General features: G+C 45.7%; 1 long non-coding RNA gene across 1 annotated transcript; it reads left to right on the top strand.

Annotated features, from left to right (window-relative positions):
- Positions 1-4: 4 nt before the first annotated feature.
- Positions 5-23,747, top strand: LOC119254368 (uncharacterized). Its single transcript, XR_005127286.2, has 4 exons — positions 5-503; positions 1,379-1,489; positions 13,411-13,607; positions 23,215-23,747. It is a non-coding gene; the product is annotated as an uncharacterized LOC119254368 (long non-coding RNA).
- The last annotated feature ends 588 nt before the right edge of the window (positions 23,748-24,335 follow it).

The raw sequence follows: 24,335 nt of genomic DNA, 5'->3' as shown, positions 1-24,335 counted from the left end.
TTTAAGTCCCAAGATCCTTCGTAGCAGTGATCCCTGGCAAATGTTTTGTATATGAGCTAGGAAGTTCTGAGCGACCTTGTCAGCATGGAGGGGGATCTACAGAGTGTTGTTATGGTGATGCCATTCAGTTCATTGAAGTCCTTAGTGATGCTGAGAAGCACACAGTGACGATCACCAGGAATTATTTTTAGTGCTTTATCATATCAGCTTGAAAAGAACCTCCATTTTGTTGAGAGATTTCCATCTGACTTAAAAAGAATTTTATAGGCAATCATGAAAATCACACCTGTTTATGATATGATCTCTGTGTCGTATTCTCGAAGTTTCTGTATGATGGTGAAATGTTTTATCAAAGATTTGGGGTGGGTCAGAAGCAAGCATTGCTTTCAAAAGTGAGAGAAGGGCCACTGGGAAAGGCACCTCACCTTGCAGAAGGTAGAGCCCTGGAGCTGCCGGCTTCTCCTAAGCGACTGTGTTCGAACTAGAGTTGTGTCCTCCTGAGGGTAAGTGGAGACTTTTCGAGGGGCTCATAGGCAAAACAATGGAAAGGGAATCAGTCTGCAGAACCTCAGTGTCCATATCTACTCTTCCATAAAACCAGTGTCCTGGAGCGTGTGTGTGCGGTAGAGGCTGTAGTCCCCTCTCGCCATCCCTCTGACTGTGGGAGAACTTGCTTATTGTAAAGGTCCGAACATGCATCCCCGAGAGCCAGGGTCCCGACAATGCCACCACATGACTCAGCACTGGAGTCTAACTAGCTGCCCCGCACCAGGCTCCCCACCCAGGTGCCCAGGTATCGTCAATGTTTACTCTTCTTGCCTTAACTTAACTTTCTTAGGGACCTACTTCTGGCCAATCTAAACATCCACAAATCTCTGATTCACAACCAATGTTAATGTTTGCCTTTTTCTCTGGTAGGGTGAATGTTCACTAGACCCACACACACACACACACACACACACACACACACAAGTCATGCTCAGTATAGTTTTAGGCTGAGCTGAGCTCTTGGGTACAACATGAGCCAGACTGTGTTCCCTTTCCATCCTCTGCTCCCCCGACCCCAGCTCCTAGATGGCCATTGGGCTCCTTTAGAACAATCGTTCAGCATATGAATGATTCTCCATTTGTGGTGACCTTGACCAACAGCTCCTACAGATGTCCTGAGCTTCCCACTTGGCAAAGCGCCTTCAGGATTCGCCTCCAGCCCTTAGCCCTCCCACTCAGCCTTTCCTTCCCTACCCGAGTTCTCACGTTGCGCACGGCGATGATCTGGCCTTTGAATCTTACTCACACAAATGCAGGGATTCGAATTGTATAACAGCTTTTCAATGTTTCAAAGTCTTCCCCTCATTGGGTTATTTTATTTCTTTATCAGGTTATAACTTCTGAAAATAGAGGCTGTTCTAAGTTCTAAAACAAGCGAACACCAAATACTTGAACAAGGGCTGTTATCCAGGAGTACTTGAACAATTGTGGCCACTGAAAGGTATTTAAATAATTACAGTGAAAGTATTTAAACAACAGCGGCTCGAGAGGGTGTAAGACATGGTTTGGGTTGTGTGGGAGCTTGACATTTTGTTGAGAGGCAAACTCGCTCCCTTGAAAAAAAGAGTGAAGTTAGAGGGTGCCCACCTGCAGTTGGGGACCCCCTGGGGGATTCAGGAAGGAGGCTGGCACTGGCCCTGGAGGATGAGGAAGGTGGGGTTCATGGCGGAGATGGGGAAGAGCAAGAGCTGGAAGGGGGGCTAGTCCCAGGAAACCTTTGCTAAGAGAGAGGCACATCGCAAGGAGCCGGGGACCTGGTCGAGTGACTCAGCCTCCCGGAGCCTCAGTTTCCTCTGTCTGCTGGAAGACAACGAATCGGTGTATTTAGCCCACTTCCAGAAGCAGGGTGGACACCAACATCCATCCTACCACAGTCAGATTGTGAGCACGTCGTGAACGGGGAGCTGGGTGGGGTGCTCTGGATCCCTGAAGGAGCAGGGTCTCAGGACACGCTTACTGGCTGACAGAGTACAGTGGGGGGTGGGCACGGACCATGGGATTGACCAGCAGCCTGACCTTCCTCAGTCAGCTCTGGTGGAAGGCGTGAGAATTTCCAACTGGTGAATACCCACCTTAGCAGATGGTGCTCCTCAGGCTGATCAGCCTCCTGACGGGATTCAGGGGCCTCTCAGGTGTGGGCTGATGCTGGGACTCACATTCACGCCAGCTGTGTCCTTCAGGGTCTCTTCCTGGGAGCTATTACTGGGCTGGCCACACATCCAGACCCGGCGCTGAGGCACTGGACTCAGGCGAGCAGAACGTGGCACTGAAGATGGATGCTCTGGACACGCTGGGTCCTGCCAGATGTTATAAAGGCAGCTCCGTCCCCTCATGGCCTGGGGTGGCTTTGAGGCTCAGTGCTCTGGGAGGGGGGGGCCTGGAAACATGCCCACCCCATATCCTCTCCTGGGGTCCTGGGAGGTCCAAGCCTCAGGGAAGAAGACATGATCCCCTGTAGACTTTGGTCACTTACGTGGGCCTTGAGGGAGGTTGGGGTCTTCTGAGGAGATGGAGCTTAGAGTTCCATTCTCGCCGGCAGAGGCTTGGCAGCCTTCCTGCCTCCTCCCTGGAATCTGAAGTCTGGATGAAGAAGCGTCGTCTGCCTCTTGATGTGCGCGGGATCCTGGAGGCTGCTTACCCAGCCATTCCAAATGAATGGCCCAGGGGACCTTCTCTGCCGGCCATGGAGGGCCTCTCCTGAGCGCTGACACTGGGCGAACACACGGGTGACCCCCCGCCCCCATGGGGTGAGGGTCCAGGGCTAGGCTGGGTGAGGCCCAGGTTCTTTTTCTTGCTGTTTGTGTGCCCTGAAGGGAGCTGGGGGCGCGTGGGGAAAGGATCGTGGGGCCTGACCCTCTCTGGAAAGCTCTCCTGGCTTTGGCCGCCAGGGAATCATCTGAGGAGGCACCAGGGGCCTTGTTAACGGAATGGGTAGTTCATTTATATTGGCAATTTAAACAAAAATTATATTTCAGAGATGAAGTGACTTTGAAGTACAGGAAATGCCGGCAGTAAGGAGCAGCCAAGGGGATTGTTCTCTGGGAGTCAAGATGCCGATCACCTCCCTCCCAGGCGAGCCTCCCTCCTCCTCTCTGACTGCTCTGTGGGCAGGGATGCCCTCCTGCCCACTCGCTCGTCAGCTGATGCTCTCCTGAGGCTGAGTCATGCTGGGCTCAGCTGAGGCTACCGGAGTGGAGGCGGCTGCGGTCTGTGAGTCACAGATTGTCTGAGCTGAAAGTTGCAGGGCATCCAGCACAGGGGCTGAGGTTGCTGTATGGCTGAGCCACCCAGCCTGGGAGCCATGGGCACGCTTAGGGCTCCAGCCAGGTACCAACATTAAAAATGACATGTTTGGGGCCTCCCTTGTGGTGTAAGGGTGAAGTCTCAGCACTTTGAAGCTACCCGCAGCCACTGCTGCATGAGTTCGATCCCTGGCCAGGGAGCTGACCTACATGGCGCAGCAGACCTCTCCTGCCTCGCCCGCTGCTCCCCTCAGCAGTGTATTTCAGTCAATCCTTCTGTTCTGCTCCCCACTCTGTCTCTGGTGAATCCTCGCACCCCTTGCCCGTCTGGCCTACACCCCAGCTCTTGTATGCATAAATAAATCTTAAAAAAAAAGGACATGTTTGGACATTTTTAAAAAGCACCAGGAGTTGACAGGACATTGGGATTTGCTTTGAAATAATCTGAGTCATACATGGGGGAATATAAAAGTATATTTGGAGACAATCAATATCTGAAAATGAATTGTGAGTTAGCCGATGGCACCGTCACTGTAAAATGTCCCCGTTTTGACACCTGTATTGGGCCTCCCCGGTGGCGCAGCGGTTGAGCGCTGGGTTGCGAAACTGCGCGCGGCCTCTGCGGCGCCGGTTCGATCCCCAGCTGCTCCCCGGCCACTGGAGGAGGGTCCCACATGGCGCGCAGACCTCTCCTGCCGCCCGCTGCTCCCCTCAGCAGTGTACTTCGGTCCTTCTGCCTGTTCTGCTCCCCGCTCTGGCTCTGGTGAATTCTCTCACCCTCCCTCCCGCACTTCTGACTGTACCCAGTGCTTGTATAAACAAAACAAACAAACAAACAAACCAGTAAACAAATAAATAAAGCATGCCTCTATTAAAAAAAAAAAAATTGACACCTGTATTGGTGATGGATGAGAAGGCCTCTTAGGAACTACGCACTGAAGTGTTTAGTGAAAATTATTTTGGAAAATATACATCTATATCAACATTATATATGAATATATATGAATGGATATATATGAATATATGGATATATATGAATGTTATATGTAGATGTTTTATACATATATGTAAAAGGGGAGCAAAATCTAAACCATGGCGATTGAATAAAAGGTAAAGAGAGTTCCTATATTATTTTATAACCTTACAAATTCTGTTAAAATACTTTATAAATATAAAATATATTATTTACATCAAAATAAAAAGGCAAAAACAAAAACTAAATAATCCGGTGGTAGGAGCAGTGAGCATAGAGACAAAACAAGATTGGCTGTAAGTTTATAATTTTTCAGGTGGACTTTAAAAATTATTTTTATTATTTTCAGTCTGATGATGTGGGGTAATTGTTGAAGTTTGATGGATGAAAGGTAGATGGGGCTAATTTATACTATCTGCTTCTTATATATTTGAACTTTTCATTAATAATTCTATTTCTAATTAAAATAGATATATAACATTGTGTAAATTTGAAGTGTACTGTGTTAGTTTGATACATTACATCTTGCAGTATGATTGCCCTTGTACTGATAAGTCAGTCTGTCTGATATCTCACTTAGCATAATGCCTCCAGTCCCATCCATGTTGTTGCGAAGGGCAGGATTCCCTCCTTTTTCATGACCGAGCAATATTCCAATATACATAAATATAAATTGATATATGTATATATTTATAAATATGCTATATAAAATATATGAAACATCTTTATCCATTCATCCAGAGATGGGCACTAAATTTGTTTTCACATCTTGGTATTGTGGGTAATGCTGTAATAAACATGGGAATGCATATTAAAAATAATTAAAAAATATTGAAGCATCACAGAGAAATCAAAACTTTCTCACAATTCCTTATAAGTTGATAGCTAAAAATTCCTAAGTGGAGTGGGATACATCATAATTATTCAGTGTTTATCTTACAGGAAACAAAACTGATATTCAAGAAAGGAAGCTGCTTACCCTGGGTCATACAGCTAATTAGTTCTAGACACAAAACTTTAACCAGTGGGCCCCAGGCTATAAGTCTTGATGCAGTGTCCTCATCCTCTGGGTTCTGGCCAACAATTTGGAATTAATGAGAGCATAGAAATTTCTTCTTTCCCCTAACAAGATGCTTCAGCACTTGATTATTTTACTCTTTAGGAAAACATTTTTAAAAAAAGGTTGAAAATAGAGAGATGAATAACTATCCATGTTTCCACCAAGTTGACTTAATTAATGTCAGTATTTTGCCACATATACTTCAGATCTTTATAATTTTAAATAAGACAAATAACATATCATTGGTCATTGATGTCCCCATTTATTCTACCCCAGCCCCATGCCTCTCCCTTCCTAGAGACAACCGTTGACATGAATTTGACTCATATCCTTTCCTCTGTGAAACCATAATGTTCAAAAATAGAAAACTGTGACTCTGATACAAATATACGACATAGATAAGATTTATCTTATCTTAATAAAATTATTTAAAGAAATTGAATTAACTTAATAAAAACAAGTTAGAGGAAGAGCGATGGCTTGGACACCCAGGGGGTCCTCATCATGTGGCAGTGAACCGTGAACCTTGGGCCCCCAAGACATACTATTTGCATTTCTATTGGACAAAAATCTATAAGTTAACATGTAACTTCCCCAAGTTGGAACTTTTAATTAACAGTAAACAGTGAATCAAACCAGGTACATTTTCATAAATAAACCCAGACGGGGCCTGTTAAACAATGTCCCAGAACAATATGAACAAGATCTGCTCCTCTTTTTCCTCGATATGCCCATGTTTTGAATGTTTTGCTTAGTAAGCCTGTATTTCCATATTTTACTGCAGGTTTGAATCCATAAATAATAACAGTAGCTACTAGTCATCGAGCATCTATTCAGGCTAAGCACTGTTGTTAGGGTTTTTAATGCATTAGTCCATTTTACCCCCCAATACTGACATTAAGTCCTGTTTTATTCTCATTTATTTGCATTTCTCATTTTATGAGAAAACTGAGACACAGAAGCAAAGCACAGATCTTGTTGATTGTCTCCCAAATGTCCTTTGCTTATTAAGATACTTCACCACGTACGACTCAGATTGTTTCAAAGCAAATCCCAATACCCTATCATTTCTTGGTGCTTTTTAAAACTGTCTAAACGTGTCACTTTTAATGTTGATACTTTGCTGGTGCCCTAAAGAAGATGATATGGAAAGAACTATAATTCAGTCAGTCCCAGGCTGTGTGGTATCAGATGGTATATTATTTTGTAATTTGCTGTTTGGCCTTTGGCTTTATATTTTGGGGATTTCTCCAGGATGATACTATAGTTATAGTTGATTTATTTTGACTACGATTTTTCCTGTATAGTGTTCCAATATATGCAAAGTCAAGTTACTTGTTCCTGCATTGGTGAACATTTAAGTCATTTCCAGAGTTTCTTTATTATATCGCACCATGAATATCCTTGGATATGTCTCTTTGTGCATGTGTGTGAGTCTCTCTAGGTTAATTACCTTAAAATGAAATTGCTTTCCCTCACTTTGGAAGGAGCAGATGGGTCCTTAAGTGATCTTTTCATAGCTCCAAGCAGGCTCCAAGACAGGCGCATATGTAGCTTACAGGAGGCAGGAGGCTTTCCTCCTTCATCCGAGAGAGAAGAGAGAGATGGCCAGGCCAGGCAGACGTTGGGACGCGTATCCGAAGCACCTGAGTCTGACTAAAGAGTAACAAATTATTTGACCCTTTAAAAGGAGAAGGACCCCCTCCTACCTGTTAGGCTGAGTATTATAAACAGACTCCTGAAAATAAGTGTTGGTGACAATGTGGAGAAATTGGAACCTAGTTACATTGCTGCTGGGAACATAAAGTCGTGCATCTGCTGTGCAAACGGTATGGTCGTTGCTCAAAAAGTTAAACAGATTTACATGTCTTGAGAATTCCACTTTTAAGTATATACCTAAAGGAATTGAGAGCCGGGTGTATTAGTGTGTTAGGGCTGCCATCAAAATGATTGTGTGGTGTAAACCACAGACAGTTATTATATTTTTCTCACTGCAGGCTGAAAGTCCAAGATCAAGGCGTTGGTCTCTTCTAGGTGTGTTTCCCTGGCTTGTGTGTGGTCCTTTCCTCCTGTGTCTTTCCACGGTCTCTCCTCTCTGGGTGACTGCGTCCCCAACCCCCCTTCCTATCGGGACACCACCCATAGTGGATTAGGGCCCACAAGACCTCATTATACCTAATCACCGCTGTTAAGATCCCATCTCCAAATACAGTAACATTCTAAGGTACTTAGAATTAGAACTTCAACATGTGAGTTTTGAGGGGGACAGAATTCACCCATAACAGAGGGAGACTCAGATACTCTACACCGATGCTCCTAGAAGCCTTATTCACAATAATCAAAAGGTGAAAACATCCCAATAGCCATCAACAGATGAATGGATAAACAAAATATGATATAGATACGGAGTGGAATATTATTTAGCCAGAAAAAGAAATGGAATTCTTATCCAACAAGAATGAAACTTGAGAGGTTTTTTTTTAAAGGTTTTTTTTTTTTAAAGATTTATTTATGCATACAAGTACTGGGGTACAGGCCAAAAGTGTGGGGGGTGAGAGGATTCACCAGTAACAGAGTGGGGAACAGAACAGGCAGATCCACTGAAATACACTGCTGAGGGGAGCAGCAGGGAGACAGGAGAGGTCTGCTGCGCCATGTGGGTATCTCTCTGTCCGGGGATTGAACTTGTGCTGCAGTGGCTGCGGATTGTTGGATTGCTTCATAGGTTGTGTCTTAACCCCTTGTGCCACCAGGGAGGCCCAAGAGTTTTTTTGCTATGTAAAATAAACCAGACATAAAAGGGCAAATACTGTATAACCTCACTGATACGAGATGCCTGGAACAGGCGAGTTGATAGGTGTTGAAGATAAAGTAGAAGTTACCACTGGTTTGGCAGAATGGGAGTTTTTGTTAAATAAATACAGCGTTCTGCTTGGAATGCTGAAAACATTCTGGACATGGACAGTGGAAATGTAGCAGATGGTCGCACAACATTGTGAATGTTCTTAATGCCACTGAATTGGCCCTTAAAATATTATGAACACGGTACATATTTTGTTAGGTACATCTTGCCATAATACTAATAAGAAGGAGGCAGGAAAATAATGTATCTGACCTCCAGGCTTGCTGCGAGAGTTAGAGCTGATGTGTGCAAGCGCCTGCTGGGGTGCAGAGCAAACGCTCAGGAAAGTGTACACCCTGCTGGTTTCTTCCCTGCCCCCCCCCCCATATCCTTCAGCATCTTCTTGTGATTTGTGTTCATTCCTAGTTCAGGGTCTGTGTGGACTGAATTGAGTGCACCCCAAAGTCATGGTGAAGCCTTAACTCCCAATGTGTATCTGGGGAGAATGCCTTCAGGGAGGAGATTTAGGGTCGAGGAAGCCATAGGGCAGGGCTCTACTCAGGCAGGGATGCTGTGCCTATGAGAGGAGAGAGAAGAGATGCCAGGTGCTCCCTCTCTCCCTCCCTGCCCCTCCTTCCCTTCTACCCTGTCCCTCTCCTCCTCTCTCCCCCACTCCCCTCTCCTTCCCCCACCTTTTTCTTGCCACTCTCCCCTCCCTTTCTGTTCTTTTATCCACCACCCCCCCACCCCGGGGTAAAGAAGAGGCCACGTGGGGACACAGCAGAAGGCGACTGTCTATAACCGGGAAGAAAGGCTTTGCCAGGACCTGCATCTTGGGCACGTCACCTCCAGGACTGTGAGAAAAGAAATCTCTGTCTTCACGCCACCCAGCCTGTGGCACTTTGCTATGGCCGCCCCAGGGGGCAAACACAGAATCCGAGGACGTGGCTATGTGGCCGACTTTCCACTATCCACACAGACACTGTCACTGCTAGTCCTACCAGGTGGTTGCCTTTCTCAGCTTGGGTTTTTTTACCCAGCCATCGCTGGGTGAAGATTTAGAAAGTTCCAATTTATCTTAGTGTTAGCCTGAGGAAAACATGATTAAAAGGAAAATCTGCTGTGAGCCTCTTGTGGGTTTCTGAGACAAATATGAGGTATGTTTGGAGTGTTGGTGCAATTACTCTGTCCCCAGGGACACCGATGGCCAAGCGCTGCCTGTGAGTGCTTTGAGGACAGCTATGGAAATGCAGGCACTACATGGTCGGCACAGATTGTTCCAATAGCAGCACAAGCCCAAAGGAACCAATTTACACGGAAGGGAGAGTAGGTGGGGAGCACGCGTGGCAGGAGCATGGCTTTTGCAATTAGCCAGGTGAGGACACTCTGGCTTCATCCCTTTTGCAATTTGCATGACCCCAGTTGTCAGTGAACCCAAGTTTTCCCTTTGTAAAATAGGGGGCAAAGTACTTACTCTAGGGTGATTGTAAAGATTCACAGGAGACCGTGTTTGCAAAGCTCTAATTGCCTTCCTTCTCTATTTTGGAATAGAATTAATCAAGCAGATGTTTTCTTATAGACACAGAGTGTAAAACAGAGGAAAGACCAATATTTCCCAAGGTTTAAAAATAGAAGGAGCAGGGACATTGATGGGATGGCAAATTTAGCAAGAGGTGAGAAGAGAATGAGCCTTATTTCTTAGTAGGAGCTTAGAAACAAAATCTGCTGAATTAAATGGAGTTATTGGATGACTATCTTGTATTCGTCCAGCACAAGTAACAGAAAACGCAAGCAAGCTGCCTTAAGCGATAAGTGTATTTATTCTATATTTAATAATTAATTTGCTGATAGACCTAATCAGAGAATAAATAACTTGCCCAGAGTCCAGGCGGCTAATTTCTCCTAAAAGCTCACTGACTAGAAGTAGATCGATCACATGGTCACCAATAATCACAAAGGTGACTGGGAAAAAGAGAATATCTAACTTATTAAGCCTCTATAGTTTAAGGGAGAGGGAGGAGTAATGGTTTTTGGATCTGCAACATCGAGCTTAGATTGATAGAGGACATGGAAACATACACACGTACATATTTATTTTATATTGTTTAAGAACGTCAGCAGATATTCTGGGGGGAGGCAGCCACATGTCCACTCCGTGAGTGCAGAGCTGTCAACAAAAAAATGTAGAATTCCTAAAACCCAGAAGTACCTTTGGCCTTCTCGCTGCTTCTGTTAACAGAAACTAGCACCACACAGTTTTTGGTTGGTGTCTATAGGTAAATGGTTTTCTCTATGAAGGGAAATGGAAATTTTTTCTTATACCATCTTGACTATCTCTTCTGTTTATTACATGTTCAAACCCTACTTAGCTACTTACTGTCTGCTTGTTCATGCATGCGTGTAAACAGTCATTTATTTATTAAGTCAATTGAACATCTACTATGTGCAGGGAACAGTGCATGGATTCCTTTAGCTAATATCTCGAGCAGGAAGGAATAGGTATCTGGTAGGAGCTGACTACTGGGAATTCTAGCAACTCACCAAATTAACATGCACAATTTCATGACCTTGAAGATTCCTCAGAGATAACGCTTGTACTTTTACTGAGATATGAACTCAAACCACCTGCTAGTGTTTGAAGTGAGTCACTTTCCTGGTGAGTGAGTTTAGTTGAGCCTTTACACTCAGTGTGCCTTTGTTGAACATGCATTTTATAAGGAAATTATCTGCTACAGTGAGATTTTCAAGATTGGAAATTGGATAAGTTTTCAGAAATATTATTCAAGAATAGAAAAAGTCTAACTTACTGGCATATTATATATAAAGGCCAGTTATGATTTTTGCTAAATTTACATGCTGCTTGAAATATTGGCTTAATATTTAAAAAAGCCAACTCACTTAAAAAGGAACCAAATCTACCCCTATCTTAAGACAATCTATCCATAATTTAAAATCCATGGAATTTAATTTTTAATGCATATTAAAAATAAATAACTATAGAAATAAATTTGTTAGCCAGTGTTTCATGTAAAGTCCCATTGTCCTAATGGGATATGAAGAATAATGACTTTGTAAATTACTTAAAACGGGTTTAAATACTGGATCTGATATTGGTGAGTGGTCTAGGCTTGGATAAATGACATAACTGCTATGATTCTCTGGTTCCTCAGCTGTCAGTAGGGTTGAAGTTACCTACCTGTTATGAATGCTGAGAGAACCAAGTGAGATAATATGTAGATTGGCAGAGTGCCTGGTGCTACACTGACTTCCCATAGTGAGTAGTTAATGATAGCTTATATTGACTAGGAGTGCACCTTAGACTCACTGAGGTTGAATAGAGCTTTATCTTCCTGGAAACAAAGACAGAAACAGTGAACTATTTGATTTCATCCTAGCAGAATAGATTTTCTTTGGGATGCTAAATGCAGGCATCTCTAAGGAGGTGACAGAAATCCATTAAGCACCTGCTGAGGTCTGGTAAATGGTGACTGGAATGAAGAAGAAAAAGGTGAATCTGAAGTAGAATTGGAATGAGGAGTCACTTGCCAACTTTGAGTGGCCAATGGGAAGAGCAAGTCCAGGGCAGGTGCTGTCCAGCGTGAGGGTGCTGAAATGGCACAGTAGCACAGCAGCAAGTTGCAAATAATTTTGTCTACACATGTCTCTGCTTCCTCTGCTCATATCTCAGGTATGCTTTCTCTCCCACCTTTCTCAGAGTCTACCTTCTCAACCTTTCATCTGTGCATTGCTTTCCCACTCAAACCTCCACAACCATCCCATAATCTCTTCCAGCTGGCTGATTGCTAACTTGCCAATGATGCTCACTGCTGCCAGCAAGGGCTTCACTCGGGCTGGATGTGGGAAGTAGCTGGAATGAAGATTAGAGGACTGAGCATACACAACATTTTCTCCTTCAGTCACAAATAGCCCCCAGTGTTAGTGTGACTGGATCACAGCCTTGGACTGCAGAGGCTGAGGAAGATGGTTTTCAGAAAGATGGTTATAGAGCTGCTGCTTATTCTGTTTTAAACCCCAGCTTTATCTCCCATGTCCCTCAGCATGGACTGCCCCTGAGCTCCATTCATCAGGCCTTTGCACATGGTCTCCTGCTCTGGTTCCTGTCCTGTTCTTCAGTCTCGCAGTTCTTCTACCAGTTCTTCTACCAGTTCTTCTACCCAGTCAAGCTGTATCTTTCCCATGTCTAAATATCCAATGTAAAGTTCCCCTTCTCCAGAGCACCCTAACTGAAAGCCATATTTCGTTCTTCTGAAATCCTGCTGCGTTTTGGGAATAAGCTTGGATAAGCCACTTCCTCATTGGCTACAAACTGCCTTAAAATTAAACTCATTTTGAATGTTAGAAACTATGTGGCAGTTTTATTCCCCAACCAAACTATACACACTTGGAAGGGCAGGGACCAAGGTGTATTCATGTTCTGTATTTCAGGTAATTCCAAATATATAGCAGATTTACTGTGGTGTTCAATAAATAGTTATTGATTGAATAACAGAAGGAAATGACTTTGGAGGAAATGAAAGGAACAGAAAAGTGAATTGAAAATTGACTAACAGTGTCTCAGGAGGGGCATGGACCAGAGAATCTAATAGGTTGTACTTTGTCTTCAATGAAGTCCAAAAAGTTGATTAGGTATTTGAAATAGGAGACACTGATGGGAGCTAAGGTAGAGTAGGCTAAACAGGATTTAAAAAATACAGACTCAGATGTATCTAAGCCAAAAATTTGAGTTTCAGGGCATTCAGTTTAATCTGATCACATGGTTTAATCTGATTAAACTATCGTAGAAATGTAGAATCACAAATTTGGAAGGGACATAATAAGTCACTCTTAAAGGCACTGGCTGATGTATGATTTACATTTTCAACATCTTCACTAAGTGGGCATCAAAACTTTAGTACTGGAGATTTTACTAGCAATGGAGACAGTACCTGTGAAGGAGTGGAATTCGGTTTGGCTCAGTCCAAATATTAAAAAAAAAACGAGAACTTAGGGATAGCATCATGGTAGTGGTTCCTGCTGGGAAGAAGCAGATGACCTACGACTGCATTTCTGTGGGCGCTTGGAAGTTGTCGGGAGTTCTCTGTATCGTTTGACCAGATGCATGTCCATTTTTTCTACCTTCTCCTGTCCTACCATTTATGGTTAACGCTTTCCCATGACTTTATTTTCCTATTTCTTCAAATACATAGGAGGCATCATAGACAGCTATATCTTCATCCTGATTTAGGCTTTCTAGGACCACTCAAATCTTGGGAAATTTCCTTGAAATACTGAGGGCACAGGAAATCGCTACTCTTGGCATCGAGAACATATGTCAAAGCTGGAAGAAACCTCAGAGATCATGTATCCACCTCTGTCCTGTAAAAGAAGATACTAAGGGTCAGATTGAAAAATGTTTCATCTCTGATCAGATCGATCACGAAGGTGAGTGAGGTTAGCAGTCATGAAGGTGAGTGAGGTTAGTAATTTCAAACAGTAAATCCCAGGAGAGTACCCCCAGTGACAACACTCACACATATAAAAGGACTGTGATAGCTTAGGCGGGTATGGATGTCACATTTATGTACCATTTGCATACACCCACATCACCCCCGTGGTCTCTTCTCTGATACTTCTCAAGTGAGAATGTATCATTGCTTTCCTTGTTTGTCATTTTTAGTTTCTCATTCCTCTGTTCCTCTTCACCCACTCACAGCCCAGATTCCCTGCAGCATACAAGGAAGTGGGGAGGGGGTAGGATTCACAGAACATTAAAATTAAACTTCAGACAACTGTGTTTCTCTCTGGCCATCTGGTTCCTGCTAGAACAGCCATTTCTCAAAGGCAGGGCTCCTGGCCTCAACAGTCCACCCAGTGACCAGCCAAGGGGGATACTCAGGAAGAGAGGCCCAGGTGGAGCCACCTGGAGATAGTCAGGACAGGTAGTCTGATAAGGATTTTAATGCAAGACTGCCATCTTTGAAGAGAGGGGCCTTCTTACTCATCACACTATCTTTAGCTTAGTACAGTAAGCAGCACACACTGGACCATATATATTTGTTGAATAGAGGAATGTATAAATTTATGTGAAAAGTTTTTAATCCTTATGTAAGCATAGAAGTTGTCTACTGAATGCATCGCCTCTGGAGGAATTAACATTTTATGCTTCTGGAAACTTCACAGTCATTCTCTTGTTTGATCTCTACTACAGGTTACTACAGTAGGTGCCTTCTGGGAAAGTGCTTTGTGAGGTCCAAGGTGCTAAATACATGCGATATGTTGTTAGTTTTGACATAGTGTGTTAGTCAATTTTTTTTTTTACAATCTTTTTTCCCTTTTTATTTTTTAAATTTTTTTACATCATTGTTCATTTTTTAACAATATTTACTTCCCCTCACTCCCTCAGGTGTAGTCCCCATAGAGTTTCCTTCCCCAAGGCACCTGCGCACCATCACCTCAGTACCCTGTGCTCCTCCCTCTCTCCCTCTGATCCCTCTTCCACCTCCTCCCCAGCAGCAAGTCTGATTTATATTTGTCTGTTTTTGCTTTGCGGTGTTTTGTACCGTTATTATTTTTTTACACTGATGTCTTATTTGGTTCTCCTATATTCCTGCTATAAGTGAAACCATCCGATATTTTTCATTTTCCTTCTGACATTTCACTGAACATAATTCCTTCTAACTCCATCCACATTGCCGCAAAAGGCATGAGTTATATTTCTTCATTGTTGAATAATATTCCATGGTGTGTATGTACCACATCTTCTTGATCCAGTCATCTATTTTTTGGGCATTTGGGTTGTTTCCAAAGCTTAGCTTTTGTAAATAGTGCTGCTATAAACATAAGGGTGCAGTTGTCCTTTTGAATTAATATTTTTGTGTCCTTTGGGTAGATTCCTAGGAGTGGAATTGCTGGGACATATGGTAGTTCCATTTTTAGTAGTTTGAGGAAGCTCCACACAGCTTTCCACAGTGGCTGGACCAGTTTGCTTAATTTCCCTGTCCTTGAACATGGGTTAGACCTAGTGACTCATTCCTAACAAATAGAAATGTGGGCATGGGGGTTTTGCTCAAGCATGTAGGTAGATGTCCGGGAACCTTGCGGAGATTGGTATCTAGGAATTTGTCCACAAGGCTTGGGAATTTATCCACGGAGAGAGGCCCCGAGTTCAGCTGAGCTCCAGAGCTGTCTGCTGGTGAAAGGTCAGTGGATTGAGGGGGCACGCTAGGCAGGGTGGGGTCCCCAGGGCTCCTGGGTGTGTCTTGCATGAGGCAGCAGGGAGCAACCTGAGCACCAGGGGAAGGAGTCAGACGTGCAGAGCTTGGGCAGATACCAGAGGCCAGGAAAAGAGTCTATGATTAGGGTGGGGTTAGGCTAATTTACAATCTGAAGATTTACAGCTTTCTTCCTGATGAGGGGTGTGGACTAGAAGGTGCATGTACCTTGTTTACCGGCCTAGAAGAGGGCATTTTTTTTTAAAGATTTATTTATTTATGCATACAAGAGCTGGGGTGTAGGCCAGAAGTGTGTGTGTGTGTGGGGGGAGGAATGAGAGGATTCACCAGAGACGGAGTGGGGAGCAGAACAGGCAGATCTACTGAAGTACACTGCTGAGGGGAGCAGCGGGCGAGACAGGAGAGGTCTGCTGCACCATGTGGGTAGCTCCCTGGCTGGGGATCGAACATGTGCAGCAGTGGCTGCTGATAGTGTCATCGTGCTGAGACTTAAGCCCTTGCGCCACCAGGGAGCTCCAAAGAAGGCATTGTTTTGGATGAGGCAGTGGCCACTTGAAATAGGGATTTTGCTCTCTGTGTCACAAATACCTACTTGGAGACTAGATTGCCTCACTGCGTAGCTGAGATCTTGGCTTCTGTTACTAGAGGGGGTGGGGAGCAAAGGGTGGAAGGGCCCAGTGGACCGTGGTGGGGAACAATGGGGGAGTGGGGTGGTGACATACATCTGACAAGATTGTGAACCTCTTCCCCTAAAACATAAACAGTGTGGCTAACCGATGTTACTGCAATAAAAATAATTTAAAATAGACTAAAAAAATAAGATCCTGACCTCCAGAAGCTCCTTGGGGCTGCAGAAGAGGATAGGGGAGCCTCGCCCTCTGTAAGAAACCCTCAGTCCTGGACTGTTCAATACGGCAGCCAGTGGCCGCACGAGGCTCCGAGCAGGTGACAGGGGACGGGTGCAAACCGCCATGTCTGTCAGCGGAACAGTCACTTCAGACGTTAAAGACTTAGTATGAAAAAAATGTAAAATTCCTCATTACTAATTTAAAAATATTGATTGTTAAACCAGGTGAAACTGAGGGCATTCTGGGACCCCCCAAATGGGGGGAAAAGCCCCATTTTGCTCATTCTAAGGGTCTGGCCATCTGCACACATGAAGTCAAAGAAGCAGAATCAAAGATCTTTAATTGGCGTAACGTTCAAAGCCGGGGGAGAGGGTGGAAGGAGAGAAAGAGAGAGACACAGAGAGAGGAAGAAAGGACTTCGAGTAACTGACTCCTGATCAAACCCCCCAAATTACCCAGCCCTTGTGGGCAAATGCCCGCTCAAGCAGGTTGGGCCCAGATCAGGGTGGCTGAGGTGCAAAAACTTGCCGGGTGTCTAAGGCACCTCCCAGCAGGGAACCGTAAGAAGGGGTTAGGCAGGTCCCAGAGAGCTGCACAGAGGAGAGACCCGAAAATTCACAGTGGACCACGTAACCCACCACGAGGGAGGCCAAGCTGACGGCCGCCACTCTCCTTCCACCTGCCAAAGTGCCCACGTCCCAGGACCTCAACGAGGCCCCCTCCTGCCTCCCTGTTTTACCTCAAATATATTTCTGCTTTGCTCTTTCCTCCTTTCCAGTGCCCCCTCCTCATTCAGGAAGCCTGGCTTTTGCTATGTGGGGGGCCTGAGATCTGGCTGATGAGGCAGTGTGGCTGGAGGGGTGTCCATCCCGAGCCAGCTCCTCCCTGCTCCTCAGACAATTACATGTTAAAGAGATATTTATGACTCATTGGGTTAAGTAGTATCTATTATTGAAGTTAACTTTGCCTTTTTCTCTTAAATAAGACAATTAAATTATGTATGTAGCCCATGTTTGTGGCTGTGTTTGGTTTCTGTTGGACAGTCACAGCTGGACGGATCCTGGTAGTTCCCTTCCTGGCTCTTTCTTTGCTCTCTCAGTTCTGGGAGCTTCTATGCACCCACTTCAGCAGCCAATCCATGCCCTGCTGAGGGAAAATCTTCAGGTATTGCAGGGGAGAAGCTGCGGCAAGAAAGGCAGATGGAGCCCCCAGCCCATGTTCCGCATAGGGAAGGAAGGAAGGAGAGTCCTCAAGCCCACGGAAGCCAGTGGTCTCAGCTAGGCTGACTCCTCCCTACCTCCAGGGACATCTGGAAGTATCTGGAGACATCTTTAGTTCTCACAGGTGGGTGGGGTGGTGGTGTGCTATTGGTATCGCAGGTGGAAGCCATGGATGCTGCTCAACATTCTACAATGCACAGAATAGCACCCCCTCCAGTCCCAAAGGTCAAGCATCTAGGAAGCCTTTGGCCACCTTTGGTCAGGGGTCAGGAGGTGACATTGCAGAGCGCCTGCCCACCCTTCTTCTTTCCCTTTCTGTTCTTTTAGATTTTAACCACTTGTTTCTTTTTTATTTGCCCCTGGCACTTTCTTGATCCTCTGTGACTCACAGCCCTTCCCTTGTACCCTTGAACCTGCCTGAACTGGTCCTGGTGGAGAGAGAAGGCCTCTCCTTCCCAGCTGTGACTCAGAGGCCCCAGGGGCCAAGTCAAGACCTCTCCCTCCCGGAGATAAGCAGATAAGCTGGAGACAGGCAGAGGGAATTGGTTCAGAGGGGCCTGGTTAGTTGCTCCTCTCTTCACCTTTCCGTCTGTTGTTTTTCCCATTCCCAACGCCCTTTGCCGCTGTGCTGGAGCTCAACAGAAGCTCATTTTTTTCAGGGTACGAAAAGGGCTCTAGTAAAATCCTTTAATTTTATCTAAAGCATAAAAACTCTTGCCTCCAGATTTCTTGCAGAAATCCAGGTTTGGGGGCCCTCAGCTGGGAGCAGTGATGGTGGAGTTCGGACAGGTCCATCTGTGACCTTCCAACCAGACTTCATGGAGCCTCATCCCAAGCCCCAGCTCTGGAGGGCACATCCCCTGCCCCTAGGGAGCTTACAGTCTGGCTGGTGACACACACCCATTATCAATGATGTTTCAGTGGACCCAGAGGTCGCAGATGATTTATAAGGGAATAATGGTGATGGCAAAGAGGATAATCGAGGCAGGACAGGAGAAGACAGTGACGTGGACATCAGCATCGCCCTCACGGGCAAGTTGGAGCACAGGGGGGATGTCACGAAAATAGTGGCTAATTACCTTGGGGCCACCATGGGGTAACCTGAAGATATGCACCCAGCCAGCAAAGCTGAGTTGGCAACAGACAACATATTGGTGGCCGCCACCAGCTGGACACACAGACGCCGGGGCGTGGTGGTGGAGAGGGTGGCAGGTGGCGGCTGGGGCAGATGCTCAGCTGACTCAGGGAGAGCCATGAGGCCATCTGGACACTCAGCCTGCAAAGGACGAGGCCTGGCCCGAGACAAGGAAGTGCTCCAGCAGCCTGGGGTGTCGACAGTGGAGAAAGAGGGGTCTGTGAAGGAGAGGACATCAGGAAGAAGTACGTGGGCATGGAGGTGGGGTGGGGGGGCTAGGGGGCATGTACATCAGGGTATCGTGCCCATATTGCCTGGGAGGTGGCTGAGTAGTTGAACAGGAGCAGGACAAAGAAGAGGCCTTAGGGCTCTTCCAGCTTTGGGAACCCCAGCATGAAGGAGCAGTTGGCTTAGGTGTGGTTCTCCACCCTGGTGGGAATGTCTCTGTAGACAGACCAAATAAGACAAGTGTGTACCTGGGAGACAGATAGGAGCCTGTGGTGTTCCCCGAATGGGTAGTGCTGGGGATGGGAACACTGGCATGCACTGAACACCTGCTTTGCGTCATGTGTCAACTCATTTCTTAAGCCACCATTAACACTTCATACATGTTTTCTCTGGCTTGCTACAAAATATGCTGGTCGTTGAATGTAAGAGTGGATAGAACGTGCCAGGGAGAGTGTGAGCTCTCAAGACAAGAGGCCCAGGGTAGACCCTAAAGGAAATTAATTTCGAATTTGCTGCACACAGCTTCTGATCTCTGATTCCGCTCTCCCCTCCCCCATTTACCTTGGTGCTGGGGCTGATGACTTGATTGAAGAATCTTGGGAGGAAGGAGGATGTAAGAGTTAAGCCCTTACTGGTAATAGGATCCACCCTTCAACCCACTTGCCTGTGGCCATCTGTCCAGCCATCCCTCCCTGAGTCTTGCTGTTGGGTATCTCTTGAAGGTGTTTCTCAAGAGAACTTCTCAGATGTTGTAAGAAAGCTTTGAGATTTCTTATTTCCAGGAAGATTCCTGTCTTAAGATCCATCTGCCTTTTCCCCTCCTGACTCCGAGAGAGCAGAAATGTGCCAGTGAATTGTGACTAGTTCTCCTAGGAACAGACCTGGAACTGCAGGTGGTGGGTGCTGGAGAGATCTTGGGGTGGGTGCCCAGGAATTCCTGATGAGTAGGGAGGGGTTCTCCATCAAAGCCTGGATAGACCTTCTTCATATACAGTGTGTGTCCCGAGGTCTCTCTTTTCATGTTACTGAGTCTCCAAAGGCTCTCAAGACAAAATGGAGTAAGGACACATGTCAACAGAATCCCCAGGGCTCCCCGGAAGTGACTGACAGTGTCCATGATATCTGCATGTGTGTGGTCTTTGAAGGTCTAGATGTGGCTTCCCCAATTGTTACTTCCTTTGACCTTCAGACCCTGGAAATATGTGTGATGTATTTTGGGCTCTCATGCACACATAAATTTACACCATAATTGCTTTCTTCACTTAATAATACTGAAACACCTTTCTCCACCTCAAAAAAAAAAAAAGTAATTCCCCCCCCCACAAATGTTTTTATTGTTCTGGTAAAAATGACACATGCTACTTGTGAAAAATCTAAGCAACACAGAAAAGAATGAAGAAAAAGTTATGTGTCACCTGAAATTCTACCACCACAGAAAATGGGAGTTGGTGAGTGTTGTTATAAATCACTCAATAAGCTGATATCTGTTATGCTCTATCAACGGAATCATGCTATTCAAGCTATCCTGTCATTTCCTTTCTCCCTCAACAAGATGTCATAGACATTTCCCCATATCAATCAATCAGGAATACTCAACACAGCCGTATTGAGTGGCTGCTATCTTCCGTTGTGCCATTATTCACAGAACGGGTCCCACTAGTTGACAAAAGGCATTTCCAAGTTTTCACTGTTATAAACAACTCTCACAGATACCCTGGGGCTTGGGGCTTGGAGTGTCAAGTCCAGAGAGAACTGGGTCTAGAGAGACTGTTTTCCCAGACCAGGAAGGGAGAAATTGGCTCTTTTCTTGGGGGAGACTGGCATCTTGGGTTTTCACAGTCCCAGGGGAAATTGTCTCTCCACGCAAAGGAAAGGGCCTTGTGAGGCAAATGGCTTGTTTGTGTAAAAGCAATTCAGTCCCTAGACTACTGATGTGGGAGGGGGCGTCAGCAGATGAGGCCTGGGTTGTCTGGATTGCCTGTGTTTCCCACATCAGAGGCCTTATTCACTTGGGAGAGGTTGTCTGGATCTCACTGTAGAAGTGAAACATGCACTGCATGAGCGGGGCTGTGGACAAATGCTGATTAACCACCAAGGGCACTGCCTATTTTCACATGGCAATGAGCTCTCCTCCAGCTGAAACCATTTCCCTGCTAACTGTCTCTGCCCACTCGGTGGGGCTGAGTGGGAGAAACATGTAGCATTATAGTTCACATGTAATGTCATTGGTGGGAGGAAGTGCGGTGAGTCCTGTTTCCGTGGCATCTGAACATGATTGCATTATTTTATTTTACAAAATAACCAGCACAACTGGAGACGGGAGACCATCTACACCCACATAGCTTAACTCTTGGGACTGAGAGTTGAGACTTCCTGCAGGAACATGATGTCACTAATTGCTCCAGGAAATTCAGACATAGGGAGATGTGACTATAAACCAGCAAATAATTTCACTATTTGTTTCATGAAATTCCTGCGAGTCAATTTGTCTGAACAAATACTTTGCTCCTCTGAGCAAATAGCTTTCCTAGCAGGACAGAAGATTACTCACCTGGGTAAGCAATTTTCTCAACAAACAATAGTTTCCTTTTCAAGATCTGTTTTCCGGTCCCTCCCTCCCTGTAGCTGCCAATCCTGAACTATGATGTCACAACCTTTGTCCAGTTCCTGTCTGGTCCCTGCTTGGGAAGATCTGCATTGAAACACTTGAATCCAGATCTCCAAATCCTACATTTTCCATTGATTTTCTTCTTCTTTTTTTAAAAAAATATTTATTTATTTATGCACACAAGAATTGGGTTGTAAGTCAGAGGTGCGGGGCGTAAGAGGATTCACCAGAGACAGAGTGGGGAGCAGAACAGGCAGATCTACTGAAATACACTGCTGAGGGGAGCAGTGGGAGAGACAGGAGAGGTCTGCTGCGCCACGTGGGTCAGCTCCCTGGCTGGGGATCGAACTCATGCTGCAGTGGCTAGTGATAGTTTGATAATGGTGCTGTCTTTAACCCCTGCACCACTAGGGAGGCCTGATTTTCTTCTTTGAAACATTATTAAGATTCTGTGTTCCTGGGCCTCCCTGGTGGCGCAGCGGTTGAGCGCTGGGTTGCGAAGCTGCCCGCAGCTTCTGCAGTGCTGGTTCGATCCCCGGCTGCTCCCCGGCCACTGGAGGAGGGTCCCACATGGCGCCCAGACCTCTCCTGCCGCCCGCTGCTCCCCTCAGCAGTGTACTTCGGTCCTTCTGCCTGCTCTGCTCCCCCCTCTGGACCTGGTGAATTCTCTCACCCTCCCGCGCTTCTGACTGTACCCAGTGCTTGTATAAATAAATAAATAAACAAACAAATAAATAAATCTTAAAAAAAAAAAAAAGCTTTAAAAAAAAAAGGATTCTGTATTCCTTCTTACCATGGCAGGTCTAATAAACTTAGCTTGGGTTGAGCTATGGGTTTTCTGATGGCCTTAAAGAGTTATTATTGGCAATTTAGTCTTTACTTTAATGCGCTTTGCTTGCTGTTTAGGCCACCTTTATCTCTAAATAACTGTGAAGAAAGACAGTGCTGTGTTGCCTTCAGTGGAGTTCACTTCCTCAGTGTATCTTTCTCAGTGTATAGGTTTATTGGTAGTGTCAGGAGCGTGCACATTTCCTGTGAATGTCAGGGGTGGAAATAATTTTCGAGTTTTTTTTGAAGTACTCCTTTGCACAGGGCAAAACTGAGGTTCTGGTTCTTCTCTGATTTGGGGGAGAGAGGCTAAAGTCGGCTACTTTAAGCAACATATTTTCTCCAAACCCTGACTTTTCTTTTTCTTTTCAAAATTCAAACAAAATGCAATGGAATTAAATATCTAATACAGTCCAATACAAAATATATAATCATATTAAGGTATCAAGGAAAATCAAATAAAACTTCCATTTATAAAAAATGAGCATGGCCATTTATGATCCTATTGTTTTTACTTTTGTTTTTGGCTTCAGAGGTAACATTGGTTCACAACACAGTGCACGACACAGGGGAGCAGGTCCACACCTTCCAACCCATCACCCTGTGCCTTGGCACCCTCCACTCCACCCTCCTTGCTCCCACCTCCCCCTCCCTCCCCCTCTACAGCCTGAATTCTGCAGTCATTTCTAGGGTTTGTTTTGGTTTTGTCAGTTCAAACCCTGGATTTTCCATGCAATTGGCGAATCATTGTCCACCCTTGAAACCAGCCTGAACTTGCCCTGGACTCATTTTTGTGGTGACGCACAGAGATCACGCCAGGCTGTGCTCGGCAGGGAATGGTGGCTTCCTCTGGTGGCAAGAAGGGTGGGGCCAAGGCAGCAGCACCAGGGGGCCCTTCATTTCCTAGTTCTTGCAGTGGCTAGTATCACGCTACTTTTTTCCTTTTCCAGGTCGTTCTTCAGATGCTATGGAGAAAATGAAAATTCCTGAATCAAGACTGTGGGATTGAAGAAAACAAGATCCTGGTGGGAAATGTGGGGGCAGCTCTTTGGCTATTTTGACAACAGTAGACACGTCAACTTGTGGGGTAGATCTCTGCAAGGGGTTTCAGGCCCCAACCTGCAGCAGGAGCTCACCTGGCTCTACCTGGCTCTACTTTATGGGCTGTGTGACCTTAAAGGCGATCATCTCTTGGCCTCTCAGTTTCCACATATGTGAAACAGGCATAACCTACCATAGGACCGTTACGGGGGTGAAGTGAGTGCCCTCCCTGAGTGCCTGGCTCATACATGTGTTCAGTGTATAATGGTTGTTCATTATCATTAATGGGAAAACGCCTTCCTCCGGGACCAGTAGTGTTTTATTCAAGTCCTGCGCCTTGTCACAGAGCTCCTGGTATTCTCTGCAGCAGCACTACACAGTGGTCTACACGCCGACTGGGGGCCGGTCAGGACAAGATGGCGGCGGTGGCTGGCTTCCGGGTCCCCAGGCCACAGTGGGGCCGCCTGTGTCGCGGGTTGGGGGGTGGGGAGCTGGGCAAGGAGGGCTCAGCTAGTGCATGGAAGGCCCCAGCTACTTGGTCCTGCTCCCTGGCGTGGGAGGTAGCTGCTGAGGCCTTTCCTGGAGTCGCAGCTCTGGAAGCACCCAGAGACCCTAGTTCACGCCCTACTCCCATCTCTGCATGAGGTCTGAGCCTCTTCCCTGGGGCGATGGCACCTGTCTTTCTTCCAGAATTCTCCTCTGAAACCCTTGCCCACTGGCTATGAGGATGAATAAAGAGAACCGGGACCACTGCCCAGCAACGGAGGCCGCTGCACTTGTTTGGATCATTTTTCTGTGCATGAACTAGAAATGTGTGGAGACCTTCAGCTCATCTTCACTTGATTCAAATGATGACCTGTTTCCTGCCCCTCCCTCTGCTTAAGGCAGAGATGGATTAAACAAGTCACTTGATAAGTCACCAAAACAAACAAACAGACTCAAAAAACCTACCTCCTAAGAGGAAGAGGAGAAATAAATATAAATAAATATGCTTCCTCCTCCCCCATGAGGTGAGCAGGATCCTAGGTCG

The sequence above is a fragment of the Talpa occidentalis genome, unplaced genomic scaffold, assembly GCF_014898055.3.
Source record: "Talpa occidentalis isolate TD23 unplaced genomic scaffold, MPIMG_talOcc4v2.1 talOcc4.3, whole genome shotgun sequence".
Classification (NCBI taxonomy): Eukaryota; Metazoa; Chordata; class Mammalia; order Eulipotyphla; family Talpidae; genus Talpa; species Talpa occidentalis.
The sequence above is the reverse complement of the archived record's forward strand: the minus strand, read 5'-3'. Positions and strand labels throughout refer to the sequence as shown.